Source organism: Dermacentor silvarum, chromosome 1 (assembly GCF_013339745.2).
Source record: "Dermacentor silvarum isolate Dsil-2018 chromosome 1, BIME_Dsil_1.4, whole genome shotgun sequence".
Taxonomy (NCBI): domain Eukaryota; kingdom Metazoa; phylum Arthropoda; class Arachnida; order Ixodida; family Ixodidae; genus Dermacentor; species Dermacentor silvarum.
Window position 1 is genome coordinate 418008707 of NC_051154.1, and position 26947 is coordinate 418035653.

Consider the following 26947-nt stretch of genomic DNA (forward strand, 5'->3'; position numbering starts at 1 on the left):
ATTACGCAAACTAACGGATTGACCAAGAAGCGCCGCATCCCATGGTGGAACGATGAATGTAGGAAAGCACGCAAAAACCAAAACAAAGCTTGGGGATTGCTTCGCAATTCTCCAACCACCGAAAACCTCATTAATTTCAAGCAGGTTAAGTCACAAGGCAGAAGAATCCGTCGACGTGCAAAAAGAGAGAGTTGGGAGAGGTACCTCTCTGGCATAAATTCTTACACAGATGAGGCGAAAGTATGGCATAGGGTGAATAAATTGAAAGGCCGGGAGTCGAACCCTCTGCCCTTAGTAAGTACCCAAGGAGATAGCCTGGAAGATCAGGCTGATTGTCTGGGCGAACACTTTGAATATGTGTCCAGTGCATCTCATTACACAGAAACATTCATGAGGTTCAAAGAACGTGCAGAGCGACAGCCCGTTAATCGGAAATGTGCTCGAAATGAAGATTACAACCGCCCGTTTAGTTTAGCTGAATTTAAAACTGCTCTCGCTTGTTGCAACACCTCAGCACCAGGTGCTGACCGTATCATGTATGAAATGATCAAGCACCTACACCCTGAAACACAAAAGACCCTCCTCTCTCTTTTTAATGTCATGTGGGCTGCTGGGTACATTCCATCTTCTTGGAAAGAAGCTATAATAATCCCTATACTTAAACAAGGCAAGGACCCTTCCTTGCCTAGTAGTTACAGACCCATTGCCTTGACAAGCTGTCTGTGTAAGCTCTTCGAAAAGATGATTAACCGGCGCCTTGTCTATCTCCTAGAAAGCAACGGAATACTAGATCCGTACCAGTGTGGCTTCCGAGAAGGTAGGTCGACTACAGACCACCTTGTCCGTATTGAGGGGATTATAAGGAATGCCTTCATACACAAACAGTTTTTTCTATCTGTATTTCTTGACTTAGAGAAAGCGTATGACACCACATGGCGCTTCGGTATTATCCGAGACCTATCCACTATGGGTGTGCGCGGCAATATGTTGAGTACCATTGAAAGCTACCTTTCTAACCGTACCTTTCGTGTAAGGGTGGGCCGGGCATTGTCGAGGTCTTTCACCCAGGAAACTGGTGTCCCGCAAGGCGGTGTGCTTAGCTGCACACTGTTTATTGTTAAAATGAACTCCCTACGCACGGCTATTCCACGAACGATGTTCTACTCTGTATATGTAGATGATGTCCAGATTGGTTTTAAATCGTGCAACTTTGCTGTCTGCGAACGACATGTCCAGCATGGCTTAAATAATGTGGCTAAATGGGCTGATGGAAACGGTTTTAGGTTGAGCCCACAAAAAAGCACATGCGTCCTTTTCACTAATAAGAGAGGAATAGTACCAGACCCTTCTATTGAGCTCTCTGGTACCACATTACCTGTAAGCAAAGAGCACAAGTTTCTCGGCATCATACTGGACTCGAAACTCACATTTGTTCCGCACATCAAATATTTGAAGGCTAAGTGCTTGAAAACAATGAACTTATTGAAGCTGCTGTCACGTACAACATGGGGCAGTGACAGGAAATGCATATTAAACTTGTATAGGTGCCTTGTCGGCTCACGACTTGACTACGGCGCGATAGTCTATCAGTCTGCTGCACCCAGTGCTTTAAAGATGTTGGATCCTGTTCACCATTTAGGAATCCGCCTTGCGGCTGGAGCCTTCAGGACAAGCCCCGTACAAAGCCTTTATGTGGAAGCAAACGTGTGGTCGCTCTACCTTCAGAGGACTTATGCCAGTTTTACATATTTCCTTAAAACAAATTCAAACCGTACACATCCTACCTATTTTACCATAAACGATACCACATGTGCCACACTATTTAATAATCGACCAACAGCGAAGCAGCCCTTTTCGCTACGCGTGAGAAAGCTCAGTGAAGAAATGGGTGCTTCACTACTTGAACATTGCCTAATGCCTCCAGCGAAGCTGCTACCGCCGTGGCAGTGGCTGCTGGTTGAATGTGACACATCGTTTATTGAAGTCACAAAACACGCGCCAGATGCACACATTCAAATGCACTTTTTAGAACTAAAGTCGAAGTACTCTTGCCCTGAATTTTACACAGATGCATCAAAGTCACATGCTGGCGTTTCCTATGCGGCAGTCGGTCCGTCCTTCTCAGAATCCGATGTACTTTATCCCCAAGCAAGTATCTTTACGGCCGAAGCCTATGCAGTACTATCGGCAGTGAAACATATTGATAGATTAAAACTCCAAAAGGCTGTAATATTTACCGACTCTTTAAGCGTTGTTAAAGCGTTAATGATGCCGCAAAAACATAAACACCCTGTAATTATCAACCTCTACTCACTGATCTGCTCTGCTTATGCATCTAAACAACAAATCATAATATGCTGGGTGCCTGGGCATAGAGACATTGAGGGTAATGTTCTTGCCGACCAAATGGCCACATCAATAACATCGCACGCTATTAATCCTACAGCTGCTGTCCCTGTAACAGATTTGAAACCTTTCTGGCGTAAGAAACTGCGAAGCCACTGGCAACGCATGTGGGATGCGGAAACAAATAATAATCTTCACTTGATAAAGCCACAGTTAGGTTTCTGGCCCTCTGCATCGAAAACACGGCGAACTGATGTCCTATTCTGTCGTCTCAGAATAGGACATACATATGGCACTCACAACTTTCTATTGAGTGGTAATGATCCTCCAACCTGTGGTAGATGTGGCGAGAGGCTCACCGTCCTCCACGTCCTCTTGGAGTGTCGGGAAGTCGAAAGAGAAAGAAACATTTTCCGCTAGCATATCGCTATTGTATTCCTCTCCATCCTGCTATGTTTCTCGGTAAAGAACCGCTTTTTAACACCAACGCAGTCCTCGCTTTCTTGAAACATGTTGTGCTACATGTTATTAGCCCAATAAGTTCATAGCGCATCCTCCACGGACCCGAGCACATGAGGGTTGGACCCTCCCGCGTCTAACCGTGCGCGGCTTAGCCGTGTCCGGGGAAAGGGGGATCCTGGGGGTTGAGCCGATGCCGGGTGTTTGGACCTTATGGCCCCTCGGCGGAGGCAACACACCTCTTTGGCCTCTGCTTCACGTAGACGGCACCCCCGGACTGACCCACCCGGGGGAAATCGGTAGTTGCCTTTTCCTGTCTCTCTCTCCAATCTTCGTCTTTTCCTCTCACTTTCAATCTCTCCTGTCTTCTTCTCTCTTCCATTTTCTTCCAACATTCCTGGCAGCAAGGGTTAACCTTGTGTGTTATAACCACCCTTGGTTATACGTATTTGGTTATAGCGGGAACGTACAGCTGGCGTTTGTGGGGCTTGTGTCTACAGGTCCTACAGCGTCCCCTCGTTGGGCTCCATGGTGGGTGGCTGGCGTTCCTGCCGAAAGATCATTATTTTTCATGGCTTTTTCTTTCCCCGCGTTACCCGATCGCCCCCTTAAGCGTGGGCGCACCGAAGACTTATTCAAATTTTTTGGCCGCCAAACTGAAAACTTCCCTCGGTTCCACGTTGTCCACTGTGAAAAACCCGAAAAGACGGTGAGGATGATCTCACCCTTCCTAGTTTCAAAATGTCTAACGGAAACATTTGGCGCAGGCTACAAAGCATCAAAGATGGCTAGCGGCGATCTCCTATTGGAACTCCGCGATAAGAACCAACATGACAAGCTCCATAACCTAGCCTCATTTGGGGACATCCCAGTGACAATTACCCCGCACCGCACGATGAACACCACCCGTGGAGTGGTCTCCGATGACGACCTGATGCATCTGGAAGAAACTGAACTATTAGAAGGCTGGAGCGAGCAAAACGTAATCAATGTGAAGAGAATCATGCTACGGCGCGATGGAAAAGAGATGAAAACAAAGCATCTAATACTTACATTTGGTTCAAGTGTGCTTCCTGAAACTATTGAGGCAGGGTACGTGAAACTCCGGGTAAGACCATATGTTCCGAACCCTCTGCGATGTTTTAAGTGCCAGCGATTCGGCCACAGTTCGCAGAACTGCCGAGGTCAACAAACGTGTGCGAAATGTAGTGCCAATGAACACCTCGCTGAATCATGTGAAAACGCCCTCCACTGTGTGAACTGTGACGGGGACCACGCCGCGTACTCGCGGTCGTGCCCATCATGGAAAAAAGAAAAAGAAATTGTCGCAATCAAAGTAAAAGAAAACATCTCATTCAAGGAGGCACGAAGGCGGGTATTATCCCTGCCCAAGAACACTTTTGCCGAAGTGGCGCGTCAGGGGGCAGCGCCACAACGGCTTCCGGCGGCTGTCCGGCCCACACGCAGTGAGCCGCCAGCGACGCCATCCGCCCCCTCGGCGGCTGCAGCTAGCGCTGCTCCGCCATCTCAGAACAAGGGGCCATCGACCTCCGGGCTGGTGGCCTCAAGGGTCTCGTCCCACGAGACGAGGCCGTCACGACACACCAACCGCTCGCAAGAGCGCGTGTCCAGCGCCTCGCAAGAGGCGATGGACACAACAACCGGCCAGACGGCGCCGCCAGCGCCTAAGGAGCGGCGGGAATCTCTCGACCGCTCCAGAAAAGAGAAACCTCGCGTCACGGCGCCTGGAAAGGGCACCGTGAGCTAGTCTTCATCTTCTGAACACAGAGCACAAACTCCTTTTCAATATGAACACGCAAATATTACAATGGAACGTTAGGGGTCTCCTTCATAACCTTGATGATGTCAAAGAGCTCCTTCTTAAATATAGTCCGAGGGTGCTGTGTGTCCAGGAGACGCATCTCAAAGCAGAGAACACAAACTTTTTAAGGCACCATGCCATTTTTCGCAAGGACCGCGACGACGCTACCGCCTCGTCGGGCGGTGTCGCTATAATAGTAGATAAAGGTGTTGCCTGTCGGCAATTGAACCTCCGAACTTCCCTTGAGGCAGTTGCTGTCCGAGCAATACTGTTCGGTAAGCTAGTCACAATTAGTTCGATTTACGTCCCTCCTTGTTATCAACTTTCCAAGACACAGTTTCAAAGCTTCATTGATGAACTTCCTCCGCCATACATAGTTGTCGGTGATGTGAACGCTCATAGCCCCTTATGGGGCGACTCTCGTTTAGATGCGCGAGGACGCCTTATAGAAAATTTTCTGTTTTCTTCAGGTGCATCTATACTTAACAAGAAAGAGCCAACTTATTACAGCGTTACACATAACACATACTCAGCCATTGATTTAAGTATAGTATCGAGTACTCTAATTCCGTATCTGGAGTGGTCTGTTCTCAGGAACCCGTTTGGGAGCGACCATTTCCCAGTTATGCTAAACTTAACAAAACAAGATACATGCTTGCCACATTTTCCTCGATGGAACATGGACTCGGCCGACTGGGAAATGTTCCGAGAGCTTACGTATTTAGGCGGAGATGAAATTGCTGTTTTTAATGTAGAAGACGCTGTTGCATACCTAACAGCTTTCATTATTAGCGCTGCAGCTAAATGTATTAGGCAAACTAGCGGATTAGCTAATAAGCGTCGCATCCCATGGTGGAACGACGAATGTCGGAAAGCGCGCAAAAATCAAAACAAAGCTTGGAGATTGCTTCGCAATTCTCCAACTGCTGAAAACCTCATTAATTTCAAACAGATAAAATCACAAGGTAGGAGAACACGTCGACGTGCAAAGAGGGAAAGTTGGGATAGGTACATCACCAGTATAAATTCGTACACCGATGAAAGAAAAGTCTGGAATCGGGTAAATAAACTAACAGGTCGGGAGTCGCATCCCCTACCCTTAGTAAGTACACAAGGTGATAGCCTCGAAGATCAGGCGGATTGTCTAGGCGAACATTTTGAATATGTGTCAAGTGCATCGCACTATACCGAAACATTCCTGAGAATCAAAGAACGCGAAGAGCGGCGGCCCCTAAATCGCAAAGGCTCATCGAGTGAGGCCTACAATTCTCCATTTACTTTAGCTGAGCTTCAAGCATCTCTCGCTTGTTGCAACAACTCAGCGCCAGGTGGCGATCGTATCATGTACGAAATGATTAGGTACTTACACCCCGAAACACTGAAAACACTCTTGTCTCTTTTTAATGCCATGTGGGCGGCTGGCTGTATTCCGTCTTCATGGAAGGAAGCCATAATCATCCCCATACTTAAACAAGGCAAAGACCCGTCCTTGGCCAGCAGCTACAGGCCAATAGCTCTAACAAGCTGCCTGTGCAAGCTGTATGAAAAAATGATAAACCGGCGCCTAATATGCTTCCTAGAAAATAACAAAATTTTGGACACCTTCCAGTGTGGTTTTCGAGAAGGTATGTCTACTACAGACCACCTTGTCCGGATTGAGGCATATATTAGAGATGCTTTCATACATAAGCAGTTCTGTCTGTCTATTTCTAGACCTAGAGAAAGCTTACGACACCACATGGCGCTTTGGAATTCTGCGAGATCTTTCCGCAATGGGTGTTCGTGGCAATATGCTCAACACAATCGAAAGTTACCTTACTAATCGCACATTTCGCGTAAGGGTGGGCAGAGCTTTGTCTAGGTCATTCACACAAGAAACTGGTGTGCCGCAGGGCGGTGTGCTTAGCTGCACACTATTTATTGTAAAAATGAATTCCCTGCGTACAGCCATCCCACGCACAATGTTTTATTCGGTTTATGTCGATGATGTGCAGATAGCCTTTAAGTCATGTAATATTGCCATCTGCGAACGACAGGTACAGCTGGGAATTAACAGATTGTCCAAATGGGCGGAGGAGAATGGTTTTAATGTTAACGCTCAGAAAAGCACTTGCATACTCTTTACAAACAAGAGAGGCGTAACGCCTGTCCCAAGTATACAAATCAAAGGAGATGCGCTCTCTTTGAGCAGCGAGCATAAGTTTTTAGGAATCATTTTAGATCCCAAGCTTACATTTATTCCTCATATTAAATATCTGAGGACAAAATGCCTGAAGACAATGAACGTTCTAAAACTTCTGTCCCGCACAACATGGCGCAGTGATCGAAAATGTTTGCTTAACTTGTATAGGAGCCTTGTCCTCTCCCGGCTTGACTACGGGTCTATAATTTATAATTCTGCAACGCCAAGTGCATTAAAAATACTAGATCCCGTTCACCATCTGGGTATCCGCCTCGCGACCGGTGCCTTCCGAACAAGTCCGATCCAAAGCCTCTATGTAGAGTCTAACCAGTGGTCACTCCATCTGCAGCGTTCATATCGCAGTTTCACATATTTTCTGAAAGTACAAGCAAACAATGAACATCCTTCTTATTCAACCATAAATGACGTTACCGCTGCCACACTCTTCCATAATCGACCTGCAGCGAGAAAGCCATTCTCCTTGCGTGTGAGGAACCTCAGTGAGGAAATGGGTGTTCCGCTGCTTGATCATCGTCCTATGGCTCCAGTGAAACTGTTACCGCCGTGGCAGTGGCAACTCATAGATTGCGATACATCGTTTGTAGAGGTCACTAAACACGCACCAGAGGCACACATTAAAATGCATTTCTTAGAGCTTCAATACAAGTACTCGTGTACAGAGCTTTACACTGATGCCTCCAAGTCACATGCCGGGGTGTCTTATGCAGCCGTTGGCCCATCCTTCTCGGAATCCGGTGTACTCCACCCGGAAACGAGTATTTTTACGGCTGAGGCCCATGCACTGTTGTCGGCTGTGAAGCATATAAGGAAATCAAAACTTCAAAAGGCAATTATATTTACGGACTCCCTAAGCGTCGTAAAAGCATTGATGTCACTCGGTAAACAAAAAAATCCTGTACTTACTGAGCTCTATTCCGTTCTCTGTGAAGCGTATTTATGTAACCAGCATGTCATTATATGCTGGGTGCCTGGCCATAGAAGCATTGAGGGTAATGTGCTAGCTGACCGAATGGCTACGTCAATAACATCACACGCTATTAACCCTACAGCTGCTGTCCCTGTAACAGATCTGAAACCTTTCCTGCGAAAGAAACTGCGAAGCCACTGGCAACGCTTGTGGGATGCTGAAACAAGTAATAAGCTTCACTTGATTAAACCACAGTTAGGTTTCTGGCCCCCCGTAACGAAAACACGGCGAACTGACGTCCTATTCAGTCGGTTGAGAATAGGACACACGTACGGAACCCAAAGTTTTTTGTTGACAGGTGATGAACCACCAACCTGTGGTAGATGTGGTCAGAGGCTGACCGTCCTCCATGTCCTCCTGGAGTGCCGGGAAGCCGAAACAGAGAGAAGGAAACATTTTCCTCTTGCATACCGATACCATATCCCTATCCATCCCAATATGTTTCTTGGCAAAGAACCGATTTTTAATACCAAAGCAGTCCTAGGTTTCTTGAATGACGTGGTACTACATGTAATTAGCCCTAGATATTCGTAGCACATCCTCCCGCCAGAGGATGCTGTTGCGATAGTGTTTAGTATAGCACATGCCTCCAGGCCTTTATGTTCAAGGGTTCTGTTGAGGCAATAGTGCTTCATGCCAATTTTCGCATCGGACATATTTTGGAAATAGTAATATTTATTTGCAATACATATTCAATGTTCATAGCACACGCCATTAGTCATTCCCATAATCTTATTACCTGTAGATTTTATGCACTTTACAGCGACAATTTTAGGCCCCTTTACAGCCACGTCATATCCACCACTCGTAATCCATCGCATCAATTTAAACTCATTAACACTGGCCCGGCGCTCTTTGGACATTATTGGCCCTTGCGCCGTTAAACCCCATATATCATCATCTTATTAATTTTGTCTTTTACGCACCTTTAGTGCGCAGGATTTTAGGCCCCTTTACAGCCACCCTACACCTACCCACTGTCATTGATCATACCATTGCTCACTCACTACACCACGTCTTGGCGCTCTTTAGCCATAGCTGGCCCTTGCGCCAGAAAACAACATATATCATCATTCATAGCGCATCCTCTCTCGAGAGGATGTTGCTGTGATAGTTTTTATAGCATATGCCTCCAGGCCCTTGTGTTTCAAGAGCTCTGTTTAGGCACTTGTGCTTTTGGCTAATTTTCGCATCTTTAATATTTTGTAAGTCGTATCATTCTTTCACAATGCATTGTTCATGCCCATAGTACACATACTTAGTCATTGCCATAATCTTATTAGGTATAGATTTTACGCACTTTACAGCGACTGTTTTTACGCCATGTCACATCTAATGTTCATATAGTCCACTATTCATGTACCACTAACAAGCCATTACCATCGTCTTGGCGCTCTTTGGCCACATCTGGCCCTTGCGCCAATAAACCACAATAATCATCATCATCATTCCTTAAATACAAGAAAGTAGCAGAACGTTAGCCAATAGACCGTAAATGCAGACCAAATCTTCTCCACAACTGTCCATTTAATATTGCCGAGCTTAGAGCTGCCTTGGGCACATGTATGAGCTCCGCACCAGGATTTGACAGAATCATGTATGAAATGGTCAAAAACCTACACACCGACACACAGATGACACTTCTGGCACTTTTCAACTCTATCTGGGCTGCCGGATATCTCCCATCCTCATGGACCCCGCAGGGGCGTCTGCGCAAGCAGGCGTTTGGTGAGTTGCGCCACCACGGACCCGAGCACTCGAGGGTTGGACCCTCCCACGTTTAACCGTGCGTGGCTTAGCCGTGTCCGGGAAAAAGAGGATCCTGGGGGTTGAGCCGATCCCGGGTGTTCGGACCTTTATGGCCCCCCGGCGGAGGCAACACACCCCTTTGGCCTCGGCTTCACGTAGACGGCACCCCCGGACTGACCCACCCGGGGGAAATCGGTAGTTGCCTTTTCCTGTCTCTCTCTCCAATCTTCGTCTTTCTCTCTCGCCTCTTCAGCTCTCCTGTCTTCTACTCACTTCCATATTACTTCCGATCTTCTTGGCAGCGAGGGTTAACCCTGTGTGAGTAACCAACCTAGGTTATTTCATATTCGGTTGTAGTGGTGACGTACAGCTGGCGTCTGCGGGACCTGTGTTTACAGGCCCTGCAGCGTCCCCTTGTTGGGCTCCATGGTGGGTGGCTGGCGTTGCTGCCGAAAATTCCATATATCCTTATGGCTAGTTCCTTCCCATCACTCCCTGATCGCCGTCTGAAACGAGGGCGCACCGAAGACGTGTTCCAGTTCTTTGGACATCAAAAACAAAACTTTCCACGATTCCATGTAATTCACTCGGAAAAAGCAGGAAAACAAGTACGAATAATCTCCCCTTTTCTAGTCTCTAAATCCCTTACTGATGCTCTTGGGCCAGGTTATAAGGCATCGAGGATGGCCAGTGGTGATCTCCTCTTGGAGCTCCATGATCAGAAGCAATATGAAAAGCTGCCTAATCTAGTCTCCTTTGGGGACATCCAAGTAACTGTAACCCCACACCGCACCATGAACACCACCCGTGGCGTTGTCTCAGACGACGATTTGTTGGAACTCACTGAAGCTGAACTCTTGGAGGGCTTCAGTGAACAGAGTGTTATCAACGTTAAGCGAATTAAGATGAGGCGTGACGGAAAAGAAATCAAGACCAAGCACCTGATACTCACTTTCAATTCAAGTGTTCTGCCCGAGTCCATCGAGGCCGGGTACATCAAACTTCGTGTGAGGCCATACGTGCCAAATCCTCTGAGATGTTTTAAGTGCCCGCGATTTGGGCACAGTTCACAGAACTGCCGAGGGCGGCAAACTTGTGCGAAATGCAGTAATCATGAACATACCTCTCAATCCTGTGAAAACTCTCTTCTCTGTGCGAACTGTAATGGGGAGCATGCCGCGTACTCGCGGTCCTGCCCATGTTGGAAGAAAGAAAAGGAAATTGTTACAATTAAAGTGAAACAAAACATTTCATTTAAAGAGGCACGTCGGCAGGTGTCCTACCTGCCAAAAACCAGCTTCGCCGAAGTGGTGCGTCAGGGGGCTGCACCACAACGGCCTTCGGCGGCTGCCTGGCACACGCGTAGTGAGCCAGCGGTGACGCCATCCGCCCCCTTGGCGGGTGCAGCCAGTACTGCTCCGCCATCCAAAGAGGGCCCATCAACCTCCGGGCTGGTGGGCTCCAAGGCCCCGTCTTTCGAGGCGAGGCTTTCAAGGCAACCACATCGCTCGAAAGAGCGCGTGTCCAGCGCCTCGGAAGAGGCCATGGACACAACACCGAGCGTGAGGGCGCAGTCAGCGCCTAAGGAGCGGCGCGATTCCATCGACCGCTCCAAAAAAGAAAAATCTCGTGTCACGGCGCCTGGAAAGGGCCCGTGAGCTAACTCTATATTCTTGAACACACAGCATAAAAATCTATCAAAATGAACACACAAATCCTACAATGGAATGTGAGAGGACTTCTCCGTAATCTCGATGATATCACAGAACTCCTCCATAAATATACGCCAAAAGTGCTGTGTGTTCAGGAAACACATTTAAAACCTGCACAAACAAACTTCCTCAGACAATATGCTATATTCCGTAAAGACCGTGACGATGCTGTTGCCTCGTCCGGAGGTGTAGCAATAATTGCAGATCAATGTGTTGCATGCCAGAATCTCTCTCTGCAGACACCACTGGAGGCGGTGTCTGTGCGAGCAATACTTTTCAACAGGTTGGTAACAATCTGTTGTATTTACGTACCGCCAAACTATAAACTCGGCAAAACGGAATTTTACGCACTAATTGACCAGCTCCCGGAACCATACATAATTGCCGGTGATTTTAATGCCCACAGCACTCTGTGGGGAGACTCCCGGTGTGACGCCCGTGGTCGGCTTATAGAGAACTTTTTATTAACCTCTGGTGCGTGTCTCTTTAACAAAAAGAGCCCACCTATTATAACCTCCACCATAATTCATTTTCTTCTATAGATCTAGCGATTGGCTCTGCTACCCTCCTGCCTTATATAGAATGGAATGTCATTAAGAATCCATTTAGCAGCGACCACTTCGCTGTGACGTTGGCCTTGATAGAGGAACATGACAGTCCTCCCCACGCGCCCCGTTGGAAAATAAAATCAGCTGACTGGAAAGGTTTTAAAGAGTCAACCTACTTATCACCAGATTTTATCAACGATTTTAGTATTGACGACGCAGTAGCATATTTTACTAGTTTTATACTCCACGCAGCTGAAAAATTCATTCCACAAACAAAAGGCCTCTCATGTAAAAGACGGGTTCCCTGGTGGAATGACGAGTGCAGGCTGGCACGAAAGAAACAGAACAAAGCCTGGGGCGCACTGTGTCGCTCCCCGACTGCGGAAAATCTTATGGAATTCAAACTGGCAAAATCCCAGGGACGGCGTACGCGGCGACAGGCAAGGAGGGCTAGCTGGGAGAGGTTCCTCTGTGGCATAACATCCTACACCCAAGAGTCCAAAGTATGGAATGGCCTAAGAAAGCTAAAGGGGCAGGAAATCCACCCATTGCCTTTAGTTGACGACCAAGGGAATACCTTGGAAGACCAGGCCAACGCTCTGGGCGAGCACTTCGAGCGTGTGTCAAGCTCCATGCATTACTCAGAAGCATTCATAAAATATAAACAAGTAGCTGAACTTAAGTCACTGGATCGTAAATGCCGACCAAATGAACCATACAACCGTCCATTTAATATTGCCGAGCTGAGAGCTGCCTTGAGCGTATGCAGGAGCTCTACACCGGGAGCTGATAGAATCATGTATGACATGATCAAAAACTTACACACTGACACGCAGATGACACTTCTGAGCCTTTTCAACTCTATCTGGGCTGCCGGATACATCCCATCCTCATGGAAGCAAGCTATTGTTATTCCAGTTTTGAAGCCGGGTAAAGACCCTTCCTTGGCGGCAAGTTACCGCCCGATAGCTCTCACAAGCTGCCTGTGTAAGCTTTTTGAAAAAATGATTAATCGCCGACTTATACATTTCCTTGAACTGAACAATATGCTTGATCCCTATCAGTGTGGCTTCAGAGAAGGGCGGTCCACAACTGATCATCTTGTGCGAATTGAAGGACATATCCGTGATGCATTTCTACACAAACAATTTTTCTTGTCGACATTCCTTGATATGGAAAAGGCGTACGACACAACTTGGCGTTACGGAATTTTACGAGACTTGTCGAGAATGGGCATCCGTGGAAATATGCTAAACGTAATAGAAAGCTATTTGTCTAAACGTACCTTCCGTGTGAAAATCGGCAATGTTCTATCACGTGAATTCATACAGGAAACTGGTGTACCCCAAGGAGGTGTGCTCAGCTGCACACTGTTTATCGTGAAGATGAACACGCTTCGTGCCTCACTACCGCCAGCTATTTTTTATTCTGTCTACGTAGACGACATACAAATAGGTTTCAAATCCTGCAACCTCACAGTCTGTGAGAGACAAGTACAACAGGGCTTGAACAAAGTGTCCAAGTGGGCAGACGAAAACGGATTCAAGGTGAACCCCCACAAAAGCTCTTGTGTTCTTTTCACCAGGAAGAAAGGGCTTGTTGCAGATCCCACTATCGAAATGTATGGACAACGAATACCTGTCAACAAAGAGCACAAGTTCCTAGGCATCATACTTGATTCTAAACTTACTTTCATTCCACATATAAAATATCTCAAGGTGAAATGTCTAAAAACAATGAACTTACTAAAAATTTTATCTCACACATCCTGGGGTAGTGACAGGAAGTGTTTAATGAATCTTTACAAGAGTCTCATTTCATCACGACTGGACTACGGTAGCGTGGTATATCACTCTGCCGCCCCTAGTGCGCTGAAGATGCTGGATCCCGTCCACCATCAAGGTATCCGCCTGGCCACTGGCGCTTTCAGAACAAGTCCCATTGAAAGTTTATACGTCGAATCAAATGAGTGGTCACTCCATCTGCAGAGAACATACACCAGCCTCACATATTTCCTTAAAGTCCGCTCTAATCATCAGCATCCATGTTTTAATACCGTTAACGATATGACGTGTGCTACACTTTTTGGTAATCATCCCTCTATAAGACAGCCTTTCTCACTGCGTGTCAGGGAGCTTAGCGAAGAAATGGATATCCCAATCCACGAACATCGCTTAATGCCTTCAGCCAAGCTGTTACCACCTTGGGAGTGGCAGGTGGTAGCATGTGATATGTCCTTTGTAGAGGTTACAAAGCACGCTTCAGAGGTTGAAATCCGAATGCATTTCCTAGAATTACAGTCCAAGTACCCGTGCGCAGAATTTTACACAGACGCTTCTAAATCACATGCCGGAGTATCCTATGCAGCCGTCAGCCCGTCCTTCTCGGAATCCGACGTGCTTCACCAAGAAACAAGTATCTTTACGGCTGAGGCCTACGCAATATTGTCAGCTGTAAAGCATATAAAGAAATCAAAACTTCAAAAAACTATTATATTTACAGACTCTCAAAGCGTCGTAAAAGCCTTGAAGTCACCCTGTAAACAGAAAAATCCTATTCTCATTGAGCTCTATTCTGTTCTTTGTAGAGCATACGCAGCTAACCAACATGTCATTATATGCTGGGTGCCTGGGCATCGAGGCATCGAGGGCAATGTTCTTGCCGACCAAATGGCCATATCAGTCACAACACCCGCTATTAACCCTACAGCTGCTGTTCCTGCAACAGATTTGAAACCTTTCTTGCGAAAGAAACTGCGAAGCCACTGGCAACGCTTGTGGGACGCAAAAACAAGTAATAAGCTTCATTTGATTAAGCCACAGTTAGGTTACTGGCCCTCCGTAACAAAAACACGACGAACTGATGTCCTATTCTGTCGTCTCAGTATAGGACACACCTACGGCACCCACAATTTTCTATTGAATGGTCATGATCCTCCAACCTGTGGTAGATGTGGCGACAGGCTCACCGTCCTCCACGTCCTTCTGGAGTGTCGGGAAGCCGAAAGAGAAAGAAAGAAACACTTTCCTCTAGCATATCGCTATTGTGTCCCTCTGCACCCCACCATGTTTCTTGGTAAAGAACCACTCTTTAACACCAAAGCAGTCCTCGCATACTTGAAAGATGTTGTGCTACATGTTATTAGCCCAGTAAGTTCGTAGCGCATCCTCTCTCAAGAGGATGTTGCTGTGATAGTGTTTTTACAGCACATGCCTACAAGTTCTTGTGTCTCAAGGGCTCTGTTTAGGCACTTGTGCTTCCTGGCCAATTCTTGTACCTTTAATTTTTTGTAACTCGTATCATTCTTCCGCAATGCATTGTTCATGTCCATAGTACACATAATCACTCATTGCCATAATCTTATTACTTATAAGTTTTACGCACTTTACAGCGACTGATTTTAGGCCCCTTTACAGCCATGCCACATCTAATGTTCATGTAATTGACTATTCATATACCACTAACAAGTCATTACCATCGTCTTGGCGCTCTTTGGCCACATCTGGCCCTTGCGCCAATAAACCACAATAATCATCATCACCATCCTCATGGAAAGAATCTATTGTAGTCCCGGTCTTGAAACAGGGTAAAGACCCATCCGACTTTTCAAGTTACCGTCCAATAGCCCTCACAAGTTGCTTATGCAAACTTTTCGAGAAAATGATAAACCGTCGTATTTTACATTTCCTTGAATCGAAGAAAATTCTTGACCCCTATCAATGTGGCTTCAGAGAGGGTCGGTCGACTGCTGACCATCTCGTGCGCATTGAGGCAAACATTCCAGACGCCTATGTCCATAAGCCGTTCTTTCTTTCTGTTTTCCTAGACATGGAAAAGGCATATGACACAACCTGGCGATATGGGATTTTGCGAGACCTATCGGAAATAGGTGTTCGAGGCAATATGCTTAATGTAATTGAAAGTTACTTATCACACCGTACTTTTCGTGTTAGGGTTGGCAATGCTCTATCCAGGCCATTTACACAAGAAACTGGGGTGCCGCAAGGTGGGGTACTAAGCTGTACCCTTTTTATCGTCAAAATGAATTCCTTGAGCTTATCTATACCACAGGGTATGTTTTATTAGGTATACGTAGATGACGTGCAGTTAGGTTTCAAGTCATGCAACCTTGCAATTGTGAGCGGCATATCCAGCTCGGCTTGAACAAAGTGTGTAAAGGGCAGATGAAAATGGCTTTAAACTCAATCCCCTTAAAAGCTCTGTGTCCTTTTCACACAAAAAAGAGGCCTATTTGCAGAGCCCAATGTAGAACTACACAGACAACACATACCAGTTTCCACACAACATAAATTTTGGGGCGTCATATTAGACTCGAAACTAACCTTCATTCCACACATAAAGCGCCTCAAGGAGAAATGCCTAAAAACAATGAACCTGCTCAAAATTTTATCACAGGCAACATGGGGCAGTGACAAGAAGTGCCTTGTGAACGTGTACAAAAGTCTTATACGTACACGCTTAGACTATGGGGCCATAGCATATCAATCTGCCAGTCCAAGCGCCTTGAAGATGCTTGACCCTGTTCATCATCTAGGTATCCGCCTGGCGACCGGTGCCTTCTGGACAAGTCCTGTAGAGAGCCTCTACGTAGAGTCTAATGAATGGTCACTGCATCTCCAAAGGTCGTACACTAGTTTCATGTATTTTCTGAAAACACATGCGAACAATGAACACCCAACTTATTTAACAATAAATGATATGACCAGTGCCACCCTTTTCCACAACCGACCTGCAATGAAACGACCTTTTTCTCTGCGCGTGAGGAATCTCAGTAATGAAATGAGTGTCCCACTCCTTGAACATAACTTAATGGCCCCAACAAAGCTATTACCGCCGTGGCAGTGGCGGCAGATAGATTGTGACTTGTCTTTTGTAGAAGTCACAAAACATGCCCCCGACGCACACATCCGAATGCACTTCCTAGAAAGCAGGTGTCCTCGAAAAACTATGAATCTGACCCTGCGCTTCATTTCACATTATGATACACCTCATTCACCTTCTCTTCTCCGAGAAGAAGACTGAGGTTTTTTTAATTTGTTGGGATCCTGGGGGTCCTCGCCTAGACAAGGAGTGTTGATCAGGTGACCCAACTGTCGAAAAGAAACTTTTACCTTGTGGTTGGCGCATGATAGCCTTAGTTGCTTATGCGCCATTGATGATTGTTGGAGTTTAGTGGCGCAAGGGCCAGGTATGGCCAAAGAGCGCCATGACAGTATTAGTTCGTATCAAGACGATGGTAATGGCTTGTTAGTGGTAGGTGAATAGGGAATTATATGAACATTAGATGTGGCATGGCTGTAAAGGGGCCTAAAATCAGTCGCTGTAAAGTGCGTAAATCTATAAGTAATAAGATTATGGCAATGAGTGATTATGAGTACTATGGACATGAACAATGCATTGCGAAAAAATGATACGAGTTACAAAAAATTTAAGATACAAGAATTGGCCAGAAGCACAAGTGCCTAAACAGAGCCCTTGAAACACAAGGGCCTGGAGGCATGTGCAGTTAAAAAACTATCGCAGCAACATCCTCTAGAGAGAGGATGCGCTACGAACTTATTGGACTAATAACATGTAACACAACATCTTTCAAGAAAGCAAGGACTGCGTTGGTGCTAAAAAGTGGTTCTTTACCGAGAAACATAGCGGGATGCAGGGGGACACAATAGCGATATGCGAGAGGAAAATGTTTCTTTCTTTCTCTTTCGGCTTCCCGACACTCCAATAGGACGTGGAGGACGGTGAGCCTGTCGCCACATCTACCACATGTTGGAGGATCATTTCCATTCAATAGAAAATTGTGAGTACCATATGTGTGTCCTATTCTGAGACGACAGAATAGGACATCAGTTCGTCGTGTTTTAGTTGTACAGGGCCAGAAACCTAACTGTGGCTTAATCAAGTGGAGCTTATTAGTTGTTTCAGCGTCCCACAGACGCTGCCAGTGGCCTCGCAGTTTCCTTCGCAAAAAAGGCTTCAGATCTGTGGAGGAATAGCAGCGGCAGGATTAATAGCTTGCGATGTAGTTGATGTGGCCAACTGGTCTGCTAGCACATTGCCCTCGATGCCTCTATGGCCAGGCACCCAGCATATTATTACATGTCTACGAGATTGGTAAATGTTACACAAGAGTGAGTAAAGCTCGATAACAACAGGATTCTTATGCTTTTGTAAAGATGTTAGCGCTTTTACAAGACTCAACGAGTCTGTGAATATTATTGACTTTTGTAGTTTCAATTTCTCTATATGCTTCACCGCAGACAGTACTGCATAGGCTTCTGCGGTGAAAATGCTTGTTAGGGGGTTTAATACGTCGGATTTTGAAAAAGAGGGGCCAACCGCGGCGTAAGATACGCCAGCATGGGACTTGGATGCGTCGGTATAGAATTCCGAGCACGAGTACTTCGATTGAAGTTCGCGGAAATGCATTGCAATTTCGAGGTCGGGAGCATGCTTTGTGACCTCTACAAAAGATAGATCACATTCTATCACCTGCCACTCCCAGGGCGGTGACAGCTTAGCTGGAGGCATTAGGCGATGTTCTAGAAGTGGGACATCCATCTCTTCGCTAAGTTCTCTTACACGCAGTGAGAAGGCCGCCTCATAGAGGGTCGATTATAGAAAAGCGTTGCACACTTCAAGTCATTAAGGGTTGCAGAACAAGGATGTTCACGATCGGAGTGTACTTTGAGAAAATAGGTGAAGCTGATGTATGTTCTCTGGAAATGGAGTGACCACTCATTGGATTCTACGTATAAACTTTCGACGGGGCTTGTTCTGAATGCGCCAGTGGCCAGGCGGATACCTAGATGGTGGACGGGGTCTAGCATTTTTAGCGCACTCGGGGCGGGCAGAGTGATATACTACGGCACCATAGTCCAATCGTGACCGAATGAGACTCTTGTGAAGGTTCATTAAACACTTCCTGTCGGTGCCCCAGGATGTGTGAGATAAAATTTTCAGTAAGTTCATTGTTTTAGGCATTCGCCTTTAGATGTTTTATGTGGTTAATGAAAGTAAGCTTAGAGGTCAAGTATGATGCCTAAAAATTTGTGTTCTTTGTTCACAGGTATTTGTTGGTCCATACATTCGATAGTTGGATCTGCAACAAGACCTTCTTTCCTGGTGAAAGAACACAAGAAACTTTTGTGGGGGTTTACTTTGAACCCGTTTCCTCTGCCCACTTAGACACTTTGTTGAGCCCCTGCTGTACCTGTCTCTCGCACACTGCGAGGTTACGGACTTGAAGCCTATCTGTACGTCGTCCACGTAGATGGAATAAAAGATAGCTGGTGGTAAAGAAGCACGAAGCGTGTTCATTTTAACGATAAAGAGTGTGCAACTGAGCACGCCTCCTTGGGGTACACCAGTTTCCTGCACAAAAGGTCGTGATAAAACATTGCCAACTCGAACACGGAATGTGCGATTCAGCAGATAACTCTCAATCACATTTAACATATTACCACGTATACCAAAGTGGGAGAGGTCTCTCAGTATGCCAAACCGCCATGTGGTGTCGTAGGCCTTTCTATGTCTAAAAATAAGACAAGAAGAACTGTTTGTGAACAAAAGCTTCGCGTATCTGCGCCTCAATACGTATCAAGTGGTCAGTGGTGGATCGACGCTCGCGAAAACCACACTGGTATGGATCAAGCAGTCTGTTGATTCTAGGAAATGTAATAGCGACGGTTTATATCATTTTTTCGAAGACTTTACAGAGACAGCTTGTTAGCGCTATGGGCCGATAACTCGGTACAGAGGATGGATCCTTCCCCTGCTTCAGGATAGGGATCACTATGGCCTCTTTCCAGGCAGAGGGGATCTCGCCGGAGGTCCATATAGAGTTATACAGACAGACAAGGGTTTTTCTTCGTTTCAGAGGGTAGGTTCTTCAACATTTCATATAATATGCGGTCAGAGCCTGGGCAGATTGGTTCAACAGGCGAGTGATGCATGAAGCTCTGCTAAAGAGAAAGGTAAATTATATGGCTCGTTCCCGCTGCTCTTTCGGTCTAGTTTTAGTTTTCTATTGCTGCTTTGTATTTTGTGAATTCCGGAGATAGTGCGATGAACTCGACACATGTTCAAAATGTGCACCCAGGTGGTTCGCTTGGTCTTCCAAGCTGTCGCCTGTGTATTTACCAAAGGGAGTGATATGTTTGTCGTCCTCTCACCTTGTTAACCCTGTTCCATACTTTGGCCTCATCTGTATACGAGTGTATACCTGAAAAAAACTTCTGCCAACTCTCTTCTGGCCTGTCGGCGCGTTCTCCTGCCTTGTGACTTTATCTTCTTAAAGTTGATAAGATTCTCCGCAGTCGGTGAATCACGTAGCAACCCCCACGCTTTGTTCTGTTTCCTACGAGCGTTCCTACATTCGTCGTTCCACCATGGGACACGGCGTTGCATGCCACACACTTATTTCGGATATGCATTTAGAAGCGGCATCAATTATGAGGCAGTGAAATACTCTACAGCAGCATCAATTCCTAACGAAGACATGTCAGCCCAGGAGATATTGCTAGTAAGAGTTCGAAATTTCTCCCAATCTGCTGTATCAACCTTCCATCGAGGGGCTTGTGGTGGAGACTTATTTTCTGTGGTTGTTCTCAGTAATATCGGGAAGTGATCGCTCCCGTAAGGATTTTTGGTAACTTCCCATTCAAGTTCAGGAAATAGACACGGGGAAGCTATGCTAAGGTCAATAGAAGAAAAGGTTCCGTTTGCAATACAGTAAAATGTAGGTTCCTTCTTATTCAGGAGGCACGCACCAGACGAGAAAAAAAATTCTTCAACAAGACGACCTCGCGCATCGATACGAGAGTCGCCCCACAGACTGCTGTGCGCATTGAAATCGCCAAGAACAAGATAAGGTTCTGGCAATTCGTCTATAAGGGACTGAAATTCATGTTTGTGTAAGTGGTAATGTGGGGGAATGTAAAGCGAGCAAATGGTGATGAGTTTGTTCAGAAGAACAAGTCGAACTGCCACTGCTTCGAGGGGCGTTTGTAGCTGCAAATGTTGACATGCTATGCTTTTGTGAATTATAATGGCAACACCGCCTGATGATGCGATAGCATCGTCACGGTCTTTACGAAACGTAACATAGTGTCGGAGAAGTATGTGTTGATGTGTGATTTTAAGTGCGTTTCCTGTACACACAGCACTTTTGGATTGTGTTGGTAAAGAAGTTCTTGGATATCATCCAGGTTCCTAAGAAGGCCTCTGACGTTCCATTGTATAATTTGTGTATCCATAATGAAATTAAATTGGTGCTGTGTGTACTAAAAACGGAAGTATTGCCTTAGATTACAGAGCCCTTTCCAGGCCCTGTAACGCGGGATTTGTCCTTTCTGAAGCGGTCGAGGGAGCCTCGCCGCTCCTTAGGCGCTTGGTGCGCCGTCGGGATGGGTGTAGTGTCCATTGCCTCTTGAGAGGCGCCGGACACGCGCTCTTGCGAGCGAGAAGTTTCGCGAGAGAGTCTCGCCGCGAAGGACGAGACATTTGTGCCACCAGCCCGGAGGTCGATGGGGCTGCCTTTGGGCCTGAGCTGCGCCGGGTGTTACCACAGCCAGCAATGGCCGGAGAGGGTGAGGCAGCCTTGACTGCACCACCGTGGGAGCTGCTGGTGGCCCTGCGGGTTCGCTTCGCGTAGCGCAGGCTGCCACCGAGGGCTGTTGTGGTGCCGGCAACCCTAGGGTAACCGGGCCTGTTTGCTGGTTAGGTGGAGTAGACTTAGCTACTTCCACCCTGGGGGCAGGAGCCACAAGCGACAGCTCGCTGCGCGCGGGCTGGGCTGGTGGCAGTAGCCGCTGCGACGCTGCCCCTTGACGCGCCGCATCAGCGTAAGTGGTCGTGTGGAATGGTGAGCACCTTTTGCGTGCTTCCCTGAACGATATGTTTTCACGGACTTTCAGTGTTAGAATTTCTTTCTCTTTTTTCCAGCTTGGGCAAGACCGGGAGTACGCTGGATGGTCACCATCGCAATTTACGCAGTGAGGTGTAGCCTCGCAGTTGTCTGAGGCATGGCCTGTACTCCACACTTGGCACAGGTGAGTCGACCACGGCAGCTCTGCGAGCCATGGCCGAATCTTTGGCATTGGTAGCATCGTCTAGGATTTGGGATATATGGTCTTACTGCTATTTTGTGTAGCCTGTTTCGATGCTTTCTGGCAAGACGCTTAATTCAAAGGTATATCAGGTGTTTCGTGGGAATTTCTTTGTTGTCCCGTCTCATAACGATGCGCTGCACATTTATGACGTGTTGCTCCTTCCAACCTTCCAACAACTCGGTTTCAGATAGGTCGATGAGGTCTGCTTCGGATACTACCCCGCGTACTGTGTTCATGGAGCGATGCGGTGAAACAGTAACTGGGACATCACCAAAAGTCACAAGCTTGCCGAGTCTGTTGTGTTGTTCCTTATCACGTAGCTCAAGCAGAAGGTCCCCACTTGGCATTTTGGTGACTTTATAGCCAGGGCCTAGCGTGTTCGTCAAGGTTTTCGCAACTACAAATGGGGATATGGTTCTTGCTAGTCTTTCCGTTCTCTCACTATGTACTACTTGATATCGGGGGACGATGTCTTTAGGCCGGGTGAACAAATTGAGAAACTCATCGGTGCGTCCCCTCTTCTGAGGGAGACGATCAAGAAGTCGAGGAAAAGCGGGCGTTCCCATAACAATTTTGTGTTGTTCGGCAGCAATGGCAGCCACCCACCACGGAGTCCAACAAGGGGACGCTACAGCACTTCACGTGTAAGGCTGCAGGCGCCAGCCGTACATTGCTGCTATAACCTTATATAAAAACCCAAGAGAGGGCACCTACACAAGGTTAACCCAAGCCGCCTATGAAAAATGTGGAAGTAACAGAAGAGAAGAGGTGACAGGACAGGGAGGACAGAAAAATAGAGAAGAAAAGATCGGAGAGGGGGACAGGAAAAGGCGACCACCGATTTCCCCGGGTGGGTCAGTCCGGGGGTGCCGTCTATGTGAAGCAGAGGCCAAAGAGGTGTGTTGCCTCAGCCGGGGGGCCTTAAAGGTCCGAACACCCGGCATCGGCTCAACCCCCAGGATCCCCTTTTCCCCAGACACGGCTAAGCCGCGCACGGCTACACGCGGGAGGGTCCAACCCCCATGTGCTCGGGTACGTGGTGTCGCAACTCACAAAAACGCCTGCTGACGCAGACGCCCCTGCGGGGGCTTATGCGCCATTAAACACAACACAACACACACGCACTTCCTAGAAATTCAGGCAAATACTCTTGCCCAGAATTCTACACGGACGCCTCAAAGTCGCATACCGGTGTCAGTAGTGCAGCGGTGGGTCCATCGTTTGCGGAATCCGTCGCTCTACACCCAGAAACAAGTATTTTTACAGCTGAGGCTTATGCGCTCCTCTTGGCTGTAAAGTACATCGATAATACACAGATTCGCAACGCAGTCATCTATACTGACTCTTTAAGTGTAGTTAAAGCCCTATCGTCGTCACATAAACATAAAAACCCCATAATTGCAGAACTTTACTCGGCTCTATGCAAGGCTTACTCTTCTCAACATATCACAATATGCTGGGTCCCTGGGCATAGAGGCATTGAAGGCGCTTGCCGACAAAATGGCCACATCCTCAGAACCAAGTGCTAACACTCCATCGCTATCCCTGCCATAGACTTGAAACCATTTCTGCGGAAAAAACTGAGGTGCTATTGGCAACGTTTGTGGGACACAAAGCATTCAAACAAGCTTCATCTAATAAAACCTTATTTAGGAAGCTGGCCACCTACAACAAAAACACGACGAACAGAGGTCACTCTCTTTCGACTTCGAATAGGCCACACGTATGGCACACATTCTTATCTTTAAAAAAGTGATCCCCCTGCCTGTGGGAAATGTGGCGAAACGCTAACTGTGCTCCACGTCCTGCTTGAATGCCGGGAGGTAGAAGAGCAAAGAAAAAAGTTCTTTCCATTAGCATACAGACGACATATTCCATTACACCCGGCATTATTCCTTGGCAAAGACCCACTCTTTGACACAAAATTATTGCTAGGCTTTTTAAACGATATTCGCATACTAAATGTTTTACACCCATGTGACCCCGCAGGGGCGTCTGCGTAAGCAGGCATTTGGTGTATTGCGACACCACGGACCCGAGCACATGAGGGTTGGACCCTCCCGTGTAGCTGTGCGCGGCTTAGCCGTGTCTGGGGAAAGGGGGATCCTGGGGGTTGAGCCGATGCTGGGTGTTCGGACCTTTAAGGCCCCCCGGCGGAGGCAACACACCTCTTCGGCCTCTGCTTCACATAGACGGCACCTCCAGACTGACCCACCTGGAGGAAATCGGCAGTCGCCTTTTCCTGTCCCCCTCTTCAGTCTTTGTCTTTCTCTTTCACTTTTCCATCTTTCCTGTCTCCTAGTCACTTCTCCTCACTTCCGAATTTCTGGGCGGCAAGGGTTAACGTGGTGTAGCTTTCCAACCTTGGGTATTTTATATTAGGTTATAGCGGCGATGCATGGCTGGCGTCTACAGGTATTCCAACCTTGTAGCGTCCCCTTGTTGGGCTCGGTGGTGGGTGGCTACCATCGCCGCCGAATTTTTCATTTTTACATGGCAACCACTTTTCCCCCGCTACTTGATCGCTCCCTGAAAAGGGGGCGCACCGATGAAACTTTCAATTTTTTATGAAACCGCAACAGTCTTTCCGAAGTACCACGTTGTACACAGCCAGCATGAAACTAGGACAGTCCGAATGATCTCGCCATTTCTTGTAGCAAAATCTCTCACCGAAGCAATTGGCCCAGGCTATAAAGTAACAAAGATGGGAAGCGGCGACCTTCTTCTCGAAGTCCGTGACAAATCACAGTATGACAAACTCTCGAAGCTTGTGGCATTTGGAGATATTCCTGTATCAGTAGGCCCACACAGATCCTTGAACACTGTCCGCGGTGTCGTCTCTGAAGATGACCTACTCGATCTTAGTGAGAGTGAGCTACTTGAGGGGTGGCAAGACCAGAATGTAGTAAAAGTTCAAAGAATAACCATCAGGCGCGACGATAAGCAAATCCCGACAAAACACATAATCATTACCTTTGGAACAAGTAACCTACCAGACTCAATCGAAACTGGATACTGCAAACTTCGTGTAAGGCCATACATCCCGAATCCGCGCCGATGCTTCAAGTGTCAGCGTTTCGGGCATGGTTCGCAAACCTGCCGAGGGCGCACAACTTGTGCAAAATGTGCATCCAATGAACACTTATCTGACACCTGTACTTTCACCACCCACTGTGCTAACTGTGACGGAGATCACCCCGCTTACTCCCGTTCATGCCCCTCTTGGAAAAAAGAAAAACAAATCATTGAACTCAAAATCAAATTTAATCTATCCTTCCAAGAGGCACGCAAACGCTTCTCTATGCACAATCAGTCTAGTCCGTCCTACACCGATGTGGCGCGCCGGGGGGCAACGTCACATCATTCGGCGGCCGCCCAAGTCACACGGAGTGTGACAGCGGTTACGCCGTCAGCCCCCCCCGGCTGGAGCAGCCAGTGCTGCTCCGCCCCCTGCCAAGGAGGGCCAGCAGACCCGCGGGTCTGCCGGACCCAGGGCCACTGCCCGTGCAGATAGGCCCGAAACTCCCGCGAACGTGTCCGCTCAGCGGGAACTATCCACCGCCTCAGACGAGGTGGATACAAGCAAACCACCGGCGTCTCAGACGCCCAAAGAACGGCGCAGCTCCCTCGAGCGCGTCGGGAAGAAAGGCAAAACCCCCATCACGGGGCCTGGAAAGGCCTCGTGAGCTAGCCTAATGTATCTTTCTTAGACACACAGCACAAAACACACATAAAATGGATACACAAATTCTACAGTGGAATGCTAGGGGTTCCACCACATCTAGATGACATTAAGGAACTCCTACATAAGTACAATCCAAGGGTGCTCTGTGTCCAAGAAACACATCTCAATCCTTCACACACGAACTTTCTGCGGCAGTATGCCATTTACCGAAAAGACCGTAACGATGCCCTTGCCTCGTCGGGCGGTGTGGCCATAGTAGTAGATAAAGGTGCTGCTTGCCGGCAAATACAGCTTAAAACGCCTCTAGAGGCAGTTGCTGTCCGTACAGTACTCTTTAATAAGATGGTCACAATTGCCTCTATATACATCCCCCCGAACTACCACCTGTCAAAAACAGAATTTCACACTTTTATCTATGAACTGCCCGAGCCTTATATTGTCGTGGGCGATTTTAATGCGCACAACACCCTTTGGGGAGATTGTCGCTGTGATGCTAGAGGGCGCTTAGTAGAAAACTTCCTCCTCTCTACAGATGCATGCTTACTAAATAAAAAGAGCCCACATTTTATAGCGTGGCAAACAAAACATTCTCATCAATCGATTTAAGCATGGCTTCTAGTACACTCTTGCCGTATCTAGAGTGGAACGTTATTAAGAATCCATATGGGAGCGACCATTTTCCGATGTCATAAAATTAACAAAAGCTGATGACTGCTCTCCACGTGTCCCCCATTGGAAACTCGAGTCAGCCGACTGGAAGCGCTATAAAGAACTCACGCGTATGAACTGGGAAGACATCTCTACACTTCCTATCGATGACGCAGTGGCATATTTGACTGCGTTTATTGTTGATGCGGCATCACTATGTATCCCTGAATCGAATGGGTCGCCCTCCAAACGACGTGTTCCCTGGTGGAATGAGGACTGCAAGGAAGCTCGCAGAAATCAAAATAAGGCCTGGAGTCACTTTCGTGATTCTCCAACTACCGAGAATTTGATAAGGTTCAAGAAAATAAAGTCGGAAGGTAGAAGAACTCGCCGCCGTGCCAAAAGGGAAAGCTGGCAGAGATACATCTCTAGCATAAATTCTTATACAGATGACGAAAAGCCTGGAACAGGGTAAATAAGATAAAAGGTCGTCACACTCATCCTCTACCATTAGTGAATACACAAGGAGACACTCTTGAGGACCAAGCTGATTCTCTAGGGGAACATTTTGAGTACATTTCTAGCTCATCCCATTACTCAGATACATTCCTGAGATACCAGCAACAAGCGGAGCGGCTGCCTCTGGATCGCAAAGGAAAAAAAATGAGTCTTACA